Source organism: Oncorhynchus keta, chromosome 15, assembly GCF_023373465.1.
Source record: "Oncorhynchus keta strain PuntledgeMale-10-30-2019 chromosome 15, Oket_V2, whole genome shotgun sequence".
Classification (NCBI taxonomy): Eukaryota; Metazoa; Chordata; class Actinopteri; order Salmoniformes; family Salmonidae; genus Oncorhynchus; species Oncorhynchus keta.
The window spans coordinates 39833179-39845976 of NC_068435.1; positions in this window are offsets into that span (position 1 = coordinate 39833179).

Here is a 12798-nt window from a genome sequence, read left to right on the forward strand (position 1 = left end):
CATCATCTGAGTCAATTACAGGTCTACATGTGGATGTATTTCAAGGCCAGCCTTCAAACTCAGTGCCTCTTTTCTTGACACCATGAGAAAATCAATAGAAATCAGCCAAGACCTTTGTAGACCAAAAAAATATAATTAAATAGACCTCCACAAGGCTGGTTCATCCTTGGGAGCAATTTCCAGACGCCTGAAGGTACCATGTTCATCTGTACAAACAATAGTACACAAGTATAAACACAATGGGACCACGCAGCCATCATACCGCTCAGGAAGGAGACGCGTTCTGTCTCCTAGAGATGAATGTACTTTGGTGCGAAAAGTGCAAATCAATCCCAGACCAACAGCAAAGGACCTTGTGAAGATGCTGAAGGAAACGGGTACAAAAGTATCTATATCCACAGTAATACGAGTCCTATAGCAACATAACCATGAAAGGCCATTCAGCAAGGAAGAAGTCACTGCTCCAAAACCGCCATAAAAAAAGCCAGACAACGGTTTGCAACTACACATGGGGACACAGATCGTACTTTTTGGAGAAATGTCCTCTGGTCTGATGAAACAAAAATAGAACTGTTTGGCCATAATGACCATCGTTATGTTTGGAGGAAAAAGGGGGAGGCTTGCAAGCTGAAGAACACCATCCCAACCATGAAGGGTGGCAGCATCATGTTGTGGGGGTGCTTTGCTGCAAGAGGGACTGGTGCAGTTCAAAAAATAGATGGCATCATGAGGGAGGAAAATTTTGCAGATATATTGAAGCAACATCTCAAGACACCAGTCAGGAAGTTAAAGCTTGGTCGCAAATGGGTCTTCCAAATGGACAATGACCCCAAACATACTTCCAAAGTTGTGGCAAAATTGCTTAAGGACAACAAAGTCAAGTTATTGGAGTGGCCATCACAAAGCCCTGACCTCACTCCTATAGAATATTTGTGGGCAGAACTGAAAAAGCGTGTGCAAGCAAGGAGGCCTACAAACCTGACTCAGTTACACCAGGAATGGACCAAAATTCACCCAATTTATTGTGGGAAGCTTGTGGAAGGCTACCCGAAACATTTGATTCAAGTTAAATAATTTGAAGGCAATGCTACCATATACTAATTGACTGTATGTAAACTTCTGACCCACTGTGAATGTGATGAAAGAAATAAAGCTGAAATAAATCATTCTCTCTACTATTATTTTGACATTTTATATTCTTAAAATAAAGTGGTGATTCTGACTGACCTAAGACAGGGAATTTTTACTAGGATTAAATGTCAGGAATGGTGACAAACTGAGTTTAAATGTATTTGGCTTTGGTATGTAAACTTCCGACTTCAACTGTATGTACTTACGCCCTACAGTTCCTCTGGGGAGCTCCAGTGTGCCACAGAAGGTGTAGAAATACTTCCCTGGTGCTAGCAGGGTGGCAGAGCCAAAGTCAATACGTCTGATGTGGAACTCTGTGTTGATGATGATGTTCTTATCCTTTATGTCCCTGTGGAGGATGCCTTTGTTCCTCAGATACGCCACTGCTGCCACCAACCGGAGAGAGAACGGGAGAGAAAGAAAGAGAGGAGAGATAAAGAGATGACATTTCACACAATACCCATCATTAGCACTTGTATTTTTTATTTTTGTGCCCATAATTCAGTTTCCTTTCTACACTCAGGTGCCAAGAGATTAAAGCACCCATTCTTCCTGAGATTGTCAACCAGAGAGAATGTCTCCCTCTCCTGTCCCGTACCCGTCTGAAGGCCCTCTCCATGCTTTTCCATCACCATCTGGAAGTAACTCTCGTTCTCAAACACCTCCCACACAGAACCAAGTATGAAATGAGAAGGAAAAACACAAAGAGGATGAGAGAAAAGTTGTGATCCCCTCTAGTCCTTTAAAATGTTGCCTCTTCACCTTGACAATGTTGTGGTGTTGTAGGTGGGTGAGTATTGCGATCTCCTGGCAGACACGGCCCAGCATGGGGTCATCTACCAAGCAGTCACTCACTATCCTGCCCTTCTTGATGAACTTCACCACCACCACCTGAGAAATTAGAGAAATTGATAATACATGATTGTGGGACCTGGACTACTGTCCAGTCATGTGGTCAGGTACCACAAAGAGGAACTTAGGAAAATAACAATGGACCCAGATCATGACAGCACGGCTGGCCCTTAAATGTACATGGAGAGCTAACATTAATAATATGCATGTCAAGCTCTCCTGGCTCAAAGTAGAGGAGACATTGATTTCATCACCACTTGTATTTGTAAGAAGGATTGAAAATATTGAATGCACCGCGCTGTCTGTTTAAACTACTGGTACACAGCTCAGACACTAATGCATACCCCACAATAAATGGACTGTGAAGAGACCTCTGGTGGCAAGTCCAGAACAGACTATGCAAGGCACACAGTACTACATAAATCCATGACTACATGGAACTCTTCTCCGCACCAAGTAACTCATGCAAGCAGTAAAATCAGATTTAAAAAACGGAGGAACAGCGGACACACACACACACAAGGGTGGCACACACTAAACATGTTGTAAAATGTAATGTAATTGTTATATATACATATATACAGTAACAGTCAAAAGTTTGGACACACCTACTCATTCCAGATTTTTTATTTATTTTACTATTTTCTACATTGTAGAATAATAGTGAAGACATCAAAACAATGAAATAACACATGGAATAATGTAGTAACCAAAAAAAGTGTTCAACAAATCAAAATATCTGTTATATTTGAGATTCTTCAAAGTAGCCACCCTTTACCCCAATGACAGCTTTGCACACTCTTGGCATTCTCTCAACCAGCTTTACCCCAAATTATTTTCCAACAGTCTTGAATGACTTCCCACATATGCTGAGCACTTGTTGGCTGCTTTTACTTAACTCTGTGGTGCAACTAATCCCAAACCATCTCAATTTGGTTGAGGTCAGGTGATTGTGGAGGCCAGGTCATCTGATGCATCACTCCATCACTCTCCTTCTTGGTCAATCAGCCCTTACACAGCCTGGAGGTGTGTTGGGTCAGTGTCCTGTTGAAAAACAAATGATAGTCCCACTAAGCGCAAACCAGATGGGATGGCGTATCGCTGCAGTTTGCTGTGGTAGCCATGCTGGTTAAGTCTGCCTTGAATTCTAAATGAATCACAGACAGTGTCACCAGAAAAGCACCATCACACCTTCCCCTCAATACTTCACGGTGGGAGCAACACATGTGGAGATCATCAGTTCACCTACTCTGCGTCTCAAAAATGCACTGCCGTTGAAACCAAAAATCTGAAATTTGGACTCATAAGACCAAAGGAGAGATTTCCACCGGTCTAATGTCCATTGCTCGTGTTTCTTGGCCCAAGCAAGTCTCTTCTTCTTATTGGTGTCCTTTAGTAGTGGTTTCTTTGCAGCAATTTGAACATGAAGGCTTGATTCACGCAGTCTCCTCTGAACAGTTTATGTAGAGATGTGTATGTTACTTGAACTCTGTGAAGCATTTATTTGGGCTGCAATTTCTGAGGCTGGTAACTCTAAGGATCTTATCCTCTGCAGCAGAGATAAATCTGGGTCTTTCTTTACTGTGGCGGTCCTCATGAGAGCCAGTTTCATCATTGTGCTTGATGATATCTGCGACTGCACTTGAAGAAATGTTCCGCATCGACTGACCTTCATATCTTAAAGTAATGATGGACTGTAATTTCTCTTTGATTATTTGAGCGGTAATAACATAATATTATGGACTTGGTCTTTTGCCAAATAGGGCTATCTTGTCACGGTTGTTGAAGGATGAGGACCAAGGTGCAGCATGGTTAAGCGTACATTTTGCTTTATTTTACAAATGACGCCAACAACAAACAATAAACCATACAAAACAAACCGTGAAGCTCAAGGCTATGTGCCATCAAACAAAGTTAACTTCCCACAAACACAGGTGGGGAAAAAGGGTACCGACAGTAAGTATGGTTCCCAATCAAAGACAACGATAGACAGCTGTCACTGATTGAGAACCATACCCGGCCAAAACATAGAAATAGAAAATCATAGAAACACAAAACATCGAATGCCCACCCCAACTCACGCCCTGACCAAACCAAAATAGAGGTATAAAAAGGATGTCTAAGGTCAGGGCATTACATATCTTCTGTATACCAACACAACTGATTGGCTCAAAGGAAAGAAATCCCACAAATGATCTTTTAACAAGGCAAACCTGTTCATTGAAATGCATTCCAGGTCAACCTCATGAAGCAGGTTGAGAGAATGCCAGGAGTGTGCAAAGCTGTCATCAAGGCAAAGGGGGACTACTTTGAAGAATCTCAAATCTCAAATATATTTTGATTTGTTTTACACTTTACTACATGATTCATATGTGTTATTTAATAGCTTTGATGTCTTCAATATTATTCTATAATGTAGAAAATAGTAAAAAAATAAAGAAAAACCCTGGGATGAGCAGGTGTTTCTAAACTTTTGACTGGTACTGTATAGAAAACACTGTCTCCTCTGGACTGACATGATGTTACAGTACCCACAACATGTGTGAGTACTGTCCATCTTTAACTTTACTAGTAAAAGAGAAGCACATTGTCAGTCTCACCTTCTGTCCGTCTGAGAGTCTGCAGGCCTGCCACACGAAGCCGAAGGCCTCTTTCCCCATGGAGTGGAGTGGCTGGTATTCCTCTGAGAACTGGCCCTAGCACACACAGGAGTGCTCATGGTCCACCATGGAGTGGAGTGGCTGGTATTCCTCTGAGAACTGGCCCTAGCACACACAGGAGTGCTCATGGTCCACCATGGAGTGGAGTGGCTGGTATTCCTCTGAGAACTGGCCCTAGCACACACGGGAGTGCTCCAGGTCCACCATGGAGTGGAGTGGCTGGTATTCCTCTGAGAACTGGCCCTAGCACACACGGGAGTGCTCCAGGTCCACCATGGAGTGCAACACCTCCCCGACCCCGCTGTGTCTGACCTCCATGGTCGAGTGTGTGAAAATATACAAATATATTATACATTTCAATAGTCTAAAGTGGAATACTCGTTTTTTTGTACGATTTTATGTTTGTCATTATTTTTTACAATACAAAACATTAACATGGCAACATACAGATGCACACAAACATACACAACATCACCCCTGCCCAGACCCACCTGCTTGCTCAACCCCAGTCTCCAGCTACCGTATCACTCTCCGCCACATGGCCTCAAACTGCACCACTTTGTTTGTTTTTCTCCATTGCCCACGCACTTTCAACATTTAGATAATAAAGCATGCTATTCGTTTCCGATGTGTTAACGATGGAGGATGGTTGATTTCCAGGTTAAGTACACGTTTTTTCAAGATTGATGAGAAAAGTATCGTCCAACCCATTGGGTATCTCACTCATGCCTTGAAATATGCAGACAAATGGATTAAAAGTACATTTACATTGTAGAAGTTCTGACAGCTAACTTTCTAACTCCACTTAGGTCTGTTACGGTGACCGTATTACGGCCAAACTGGCATTCATGAGTCATGAAGGTAGTCAAATTCCATGTGACTGTTTACTCACGGTAACTAGGCTTCTCCAAGCTCTGATGCTACTGTTGGTCATTTAGTAGCCTACCATACTTGCTAACTGACTGGTACTCCGCACTCTATTGTCCCTCTAACCACTCTGACATCAATGCAAATGTCATCAAAAATTTAACCAAACACTTAATGAGAGCCCAGGAGATAATGTTGCACAACATTTCTAAAAGGCTATGCAATTGTGTGAGAAAACAGAGCGATGGCTTCTACTAAATAGAGGAGGATCCCATCATCTTTCTATAGACTAGGCCTACTATATTTATTTCTCAACTTTCCTAATATTAAGCACATTGCTTTTCTTAACAACAGTAGCATAGCCTACCTGGCTGGTATGAACATTAACCACGGGAAAAGCGTTCTCCATTTGCTATTTAAGTGCATAAATTACATTTATTTTTTCCACTGCCCCCGTTTCGAAACAGGTGCATGATAATGGTCCATTCTAAATGAAATACATTTCACACATTATTTAGTATATGTAAAGACAAAATCAAGAATAGTCTGATGGGTAACAATATCAGCCCATAACTTATGAACTATATATTATCACTTGTGAATGATGCCCAGTGTAAGGCAAGAAGCAATGCCTTTTTTTGGCTACTTTTTCAAATTATAGTTGCACACCTCATGCAGCCTAGCCCATAGGCCTATATGTTTTGATAAGGTAGGTATCACAACTAATGTGGCACATTAATCTGAAGCACATTAATCTGCTTTACAAGGGTGTAGTCCCTCAAATCACCTGGAGAAAATATTATTTTGATTTTATTCAGCCTTGTTCAATTGTATTCTTCATACTATAAAATAATATAAAATGACGCCACGGAAATCGAAGCAAATCTCGCTAAATGAACTAGTGTAGCCCACAGCCATATGGCATTGCCAGATCAGGACCCAACAGAAGGACAACTCAGAGTATGACATTCTGTTCTTCTGAAATAGACTACATTTTCTTCATATCATGTGTCATGACTGTCCTGTGAGGATCCAAATGGGTCAGATCAGGTTTGTAATGAATAACTCAACCAGACCCCTTTCACCCACAGAGAGGAGGAGGAGGAGGGAACTGGGCCGGTATGACAATTCATGCCCTGTTGTAAATTAAAGCAGAAGAAGACTCCCCCTCCAGTGTTAACCAAAGGAATGGTCTTTGTTAACAGACTAACACGTTCAAAGAGTGAATACTGGAACAATATTTCAATACTAACATCAGAAAGTATTTTTGTTAAGATAGTAAAGTGATTTTAGGCACCATAAGAGATAATTGTTTACTATAAACTTTGCATAGTAAGTAGCCACACCCAGAGTGAGGTCAGAGAGCATGTTAGCCTGACAGAACCGTCCCTGTTGACCAGAGTGCATAAAAGGATTTGTAAAGAAATTAACATTTAGACCAGGAAAGACAGGGAGTTGCAGCGCACGTCTAAAGTGGTTGAACTCTGAATCTCATAGACCAGAACATCTCAAGGCTGCAGCTGTGTAAAGTGGTTTGAACCCTGAATACCAACAAGAGGTGGAGAAGAAAACTCCCCTCTCAGACAATCACTGGTACAGCTGAGTAGCTGTCCTAACTGAAGTATCTAGAAAGGTGAATTTAAGTGGGACCATTCAACTACTCTTCTCAAATCACCATAGTACGCTACTCTAATAACCAAAAGGTGAACCATCGACATGGCAGGCTAGCCTATCTTCAAATAAGCAGCTTCAGGAACAAAGTGAACTCTGTAGTTCTGTTCAGGACAACACAACGGACAAAGACATTCACATGTAAATACACATTAATGATTTCTTATTTCAAACGGGTGGCGGGTTCGTGTGCAAAGTATATGATTAATGTGAGAATAGTTTCTAAAATGTATCAACGATAAGTCTCTCTCCCCCTCTCTCTCTCCATGTCATTGTGTAAGAAGCAGCCATATTCTTGTCAGTCCGCTAGGGACCTTTTTCTAATGTATTAAGTGTGTATGTTTATCCTGTGTTATTATTTAGTAAGCAAGGAAATAAATTATTAAACCAATTTGTGTAGTACTGAATCATAAGTATTGCTGTTTTTTTGCAGATGCGGGAGGTCACAACTGTTCAGAATTATGATTTGATAAGAGGTTATTATTAATACGTTGATTGTTTTATGGATGTTATGGGTAAAGACCTTTAGAGTTTAATTCGGGAGACGGTAACTCTTTAAACAACTGCTCTCATGGTGCCCCAAATTCCTAATGAGTTAATTGTTACCTGATTAATTTAACCAGGTAACAATTAAACATAGTTAGTTGATTCGATAAATAGCAGTCATCAGATTAATGAAAGTAAAGTCACGACATGTTTCTTTAGACCTAAAACAAATAATGCATTTATTTGAAGGTGTAGGCTATATGACATGGGTTTATTAGACTTTTTAAAATGTAGATGTTCCAAAGGTCTGCGTCAGTGGATGTGTGGAAGCCAGGAGAAATTGGTTTATGTTAATTAACGGTCAATTACTTATTAGTTAGTTAGTTAGTTATTTGCTTGACAATCACTGGCTGACAATTTCGTGACCGCCACAGCCCTAACTCTGCCCATAACTTTTAGACTTTATACAATTCCCAGAAGGCATGAATTACTGAGTCATTGTTCATTTTACAAAGTGGAATACTCTCATATGTTTACTGGAAATAAAAATATTTCAACTACCTGTTTATTTAATAAAAACTTGTTTTTTTCCAGATCAATCAGGAATTTCCATTGTCTGTATACTGACCTCTACCAGATTAAGTGCGGATGCGTCCTGTAGTGAAGCACTGTTGCTGTAGATGTCACTATGATGCAACATGGCATCCTGCTGGCCGGGCCTGCTCAGCTACACACCAAACACACACCTGCCCCCATGGAGCTCAGCCCTACGGATGTCACACTGCACCTCTGGAGGGAGGAGAAAAAACTAAAAAGCGGGTCGGACCAAGCCCGGGGAAGGGGTGTGCAGGAGCTTGGTGGTATCATCTGAGGTATAGTAGGATCTCGTCATTATCAGCATGTCCCCCAACACTAGTCATCTCTATACCTCCACTCCATTCTCAGAGGAAAATATTTAGTGAATGTGAATTTACTACACGACTCTCAATCGACCTAATAACATTTCAAGATTTCAAAATCATATTTCTTGTCTGGCCAAAACACTGTAAAATGTATCTTTCATTAAGACCTGGTCCCACCCCGTTGAGGAGCTGCTGTCCTGGGCTACGGGTTGGAGGGTCAGTGGGTGACAGGTAGAGTGTCTCAGCCCCCTGGGACACGGGACCACCTGGGCTGCCTCCTCCATCAGCTCTGTAGTGTCGTTATCATCAGCCCTGTGGAGAGACACCTAGTTAGGTACCATCCCATATCAACCCCTCACCCCTAGGCACAGTTAAGCTCAGTCCCATATTTCCACCTAGCCTCTACAGCTCTGTAGTTTCATCAGCCTTGTGGAGAGACCTAGTTAGGCCCCTTCCGATATCAACCCTCTGCCACTAAGGAAACACTGAGAAAGTTAGGCCTAGTCCCATATCCACCCTTAGCCCCTACAATTGATCTTTACTTAGATCTACAAAGATTGTATTAGACATGCAATTCGCCTACTTGAGGGCCTCACACCTGCTGATTTATCGTTATATTTTATTTGGCATTTGATTAATATGTGGGTGGTGTCAGTGGGAGGTATCAGTGCCATTTACTAGCCAAAGTGGAAATGAAAATCAGTATGAAAACCAAAGGGAGCATGACGCACCCACGCTATGTGGTTATTTCGGGACTGAACTAACTTGCCCACAGGTAACGAGGTGACTCACCTGACCATGGGTGTGGAGGTAACATCAGAAGGGCCCATGGTGGAGGGAGTGCTGCCCTGCTGCTCCATTCTTGTACTGGTCCCAGTAAAGATCCTGCCCTTTCCAGTGGAGCTGTTTCTCCCCAGTCCTGCCTGCTGTGCCATGGCCACATCACCAGCCAGTAGAGAGGTGGGTTCTAGAAAAACAAAGTCATTATTTGAATAACAAGCACAATCCCTATTGAATTGTTCTTTGGCAGCCTTACTTTGATTACATAAAAGTACAAGTGATTTGGGGATTTGAGACACGATGAAGAAGAATCAGCGATGTGATCAGCACAACAATTGAAATCAGGAAGAATGGTTTTTCATTTTGGTATGTAAGAAGGATGATCACACTTTGACTATGCAAAAAGGAAATGGATATCATGAATAACACGAGCACGGGAAACATCAGAAAAGTTAGTGATGAGTGAGAGCCAAACTTTTCCCTGCTGAAGTTTGCTTCCCATTGGGAGTGTGTGACTGCGATGAGTGACCATTCTAGGACAGGGTTAGGACGACGAGAGCATCTACAGGGGTCTGGAAGGAGTGAGATGGAGAGGAACAGACACTTACTGCTCTGTCTAATAGAGATGCAGGAAATATGGAGTCTGACAAACACCCATAGCTGGCTGCCCTCCAACAGTGTTTGTTTTCATGGAGTGGAAAGCGCCAAATTGGATTACAGGATGCATCCCAGCCCAGGTGCTAATCTTGATGATAAACCAATAGAGGTTCAGATGCCTTGTGTCCCTGGCCCTACACACACATTGTTAATCTCTACAACAGTGAGTGTTCCTCACTCCTGGTTCTGGAGAGACAGTGTGCGCAGGCGTTTGTGCCAGCCCAGCACTAACACAACTGGGACAATCAAAGTCTTTCTTGATGAATTGTTGATTAGCTGAATCAGGTGTGTTAGTGCTAGGCTGGAACAAAAGCCTGTACACACGCCCTGCCCCCTATAACAAAGCGAGAAAGAACACTGCTCTACAATGAAGAGAGAAAGTGAACTAGAAGAGTCAACCGTGTTGCTAGTGGAGGGGCTGGACGAGCCTGTGTGTAGAAACCCACACCCTGGATGATGGGGTAGAGGACTGGCACCATTCTCCGAGCCACAGGAACACTCATTGAAGGCAGGCATCAGGAAGGTGACATCCTGTAGGGACCAAAGACTGACTGAGGACTATTCAATAGATCTACATTAGGGAGCCCACTACAGCATATGGACACAGCTACAAAAAGCTACAAAAGCTACTTTAGCTTATTGAATACAAAAGGTCCATAAAATGAGTCTCATTTCCCTCAGCCATTACCTCAAAATACAATGAAGGGTGCAGAACTCATAACTATGATAAATATGAAAATGTATATTAGATACCACTCTGTCCTACCAGAGGACAGTTCCTTTCCATTTGGCTGCTCACAGTGTTGTGAGGGCTCTAGTGCTCTGCAGACTGGGAAGGAGAGGAGGGGGGAACACTGCTAGTTCTTGAGTCCTCCAAAGGTGTCTTTGGGTTCTCAGCAGACCATCCCTCAGCTGCTGGGGTTTCCCACACACCATCGCCCCCTGGGGTTTAATACAGAGAGGAAGGGAGGTGCCCCCCCTGCTTCGACTGGACATGAGGAGTACAGGAGGGGACAAAGTACAAACCTCTGAGGGGCCCCAGAGTTGAGGATCAGCATGGCAGATGTGTTGTTACCTACCCTCACCACCTGGGGGCAGCCTGTCAGGAAGTCCAGGATCCAGTTGCAGAGGGAGATGTTTAGTCCCAGGGTCCTTAGCTTACTGATGAGCTTTGTGGGCACTATGGTGTTGAATGCTGATCTGTAGTCAATGAACAGCATTCTCACATAGGTGTTCCTTTTGTCCAGGTGGGAAAGGGCAATGTGGAGTGTGATTGAGATTGCGTCATCTGTGGATCTGTTGGGGCGGTATGTGATTTTGAGTGGGTCTAGGGTTTCTGGCATGATTGTGTTGTAGTGAGCCATTACCAGCCTTTCAAAGCACTTCATGGCTGCCGACGTGAGTGCTATGGGGCGGAAATCATTTAGGCAGGTTACCTTCGCTTCCTTGTGCACAGGGGCTATGGTGGTCTGCTTGAAACATGTAGGTATTACAGACTCGGTCAGGGAGAGGTTGAAAATGTCAGTGAAGACACTTGCCAAATGACCCACGCATGCTTTGAATACACGTCCTGGTAATCCATCTGTCCCCGCGGCTTTGTGAATGTTGACCTGTTTAAAGGTCTTGCTCACATCGGCTACCGAGAGCGTTATCACAGTCATCCAGAACAGCTGGTGCTCTCGTGCATGCTTCAGAGTTGCTTGACTCGAAGAGAGTATAAAAGGCATTTAGCTTGTCTGCTACAGTGCTTCCTCCTTTAAAAGTTGTGTCATACTGCGGCACACCTTGCGGGCTGCTGCAGCATTCTGTGGCATGTTATAGATTTGTTAGCCATTTTTTCTGTTAATTGAATTTGTTGCTAGTTTGACCACCAGATGACATCTTTGAGAAGCATTTGATGACCGGGAGGAAGGAGTAGACTGTCCTTGTAAATAAGAATGTGTTCTTAACTGATGTGTTATTTCATAGTTGTGATGTCTTCACTATTATTCTACAATGTAAAAATATAGAAAATCCTGGAATGAGTAGGTGTGTCTAAACTTTTGACTGGTACTTGCTTAATTCATTTAATTAATATTATGGTGTTTCTATTCCATGAAAAACAAAAAACCCTCTGGTTAAATTCAGACCTTCTCGCTCTTGGAGCGCACACTGGATGTTCGGGTAGAGGAGTTGATATGAGTGTTCTGGCCTTACAACGGCGGTCAAGCGCCCAAGCTAACATTGGCTAGCTTGCTAGCTACTTCCAGACACAAATGAGACAACTCTGACCATTTTACACACCTAGCAGAGCTAGTTAGGCAGTTTCTGTGTTAACCAGAGTTAACTGTGCTGCTGGAAACTATTTAATTTAATAAAAAATGTTTTGCCAACGTTTACTGACACCGGCCATATTCAACAGGTGTTGAGCGCTCTTAAATTCACTGGTACTCAGACGAGAGTGCTCTGAAATCCGAGTAGAGAGACAGAGCGAATTTATGAATGCACCAGAATGTCCCCTGAGAACGCTCAACGACTATACCATTTAGCTAAGCTAAGAATGGCGGGTATAATTAAGTCAATAAACGTTGGGTCGTAAGTTAGATAGCCTATAGTTAATATACTGACAAGTTTGATGTAAAACTACTAACGTTAGATAGATAGCTAACATACCGGTACATACTGCTGTAATGATATACTATTTGGTTCGTAAGGACAGAGTAGCTATCAAATTGTCAGTCAACATAACGTGTAAGGTAACTTATTTTAAAAAAGATGCGCTCTATCGACTCTGCGGCTTGAGCATGCATTGG